This window comes from Tarenaya hassleriana, unplaced genomic scaffold, assembly GCF_000463585.1.
Source record: "Tarenaya hassleriana unplaced genomic scaffold, ASM46358v1 Cleome28, whole genome shotgun sequence".
Classification (NCBI taxonomy): Eukaryota; Viridiplantae; Streptophyta; class Magnoliopsida; order Brassicales; family Cleomaceae; genus Tarenaya; species Tarenaya hassleriana.
In genome coordinates, this window is record NW_010966021.1 from 1,177,272 (window position 1) to 1,177,745 (window position 474).

Consider the following 474-nt stretch of genomic DNA (forward strand, 5'->3'; position numbering starts at 1 on the left):
TGGTCCGCCGCTGACCAGGCCTGGTCCGGCGGACCAGGCTCTATTTTTTTTTCTTTTTCCTCTTTTTTTTTCCTTCGTTCCTTCCCGATCCTTCCCGCGTGTGTCGATCCTCGTGCCTCTCCTCGGCATTGTACTCTTTATTTTTGGTGATTTCATGATATCTCTATTTAATTATTTATTTTTAAATAATTAAATATTAAATCGGGATTCGGGGTATTACAAATCCTCCCCCCTTAAATTGAATTCGTCCTCGAATTCTGAATCGCGGAATATCATCACCAAAACAATTCCATAAAGTCCCTTCAATCTGAAACTTAAGTCTGATACAACCCGATAGTCACGCATCTCCGCCTCGGGTTCCCAGGTCATGTCGGAGACCCCTTGGCTCCGCCACAGGACCTTCACAAGTGGTACCTCCTTCGTCCGCAGCTTCTTTATCTTCCGGTCCACGATCTGCAGCGGCTCGTCGCGAAA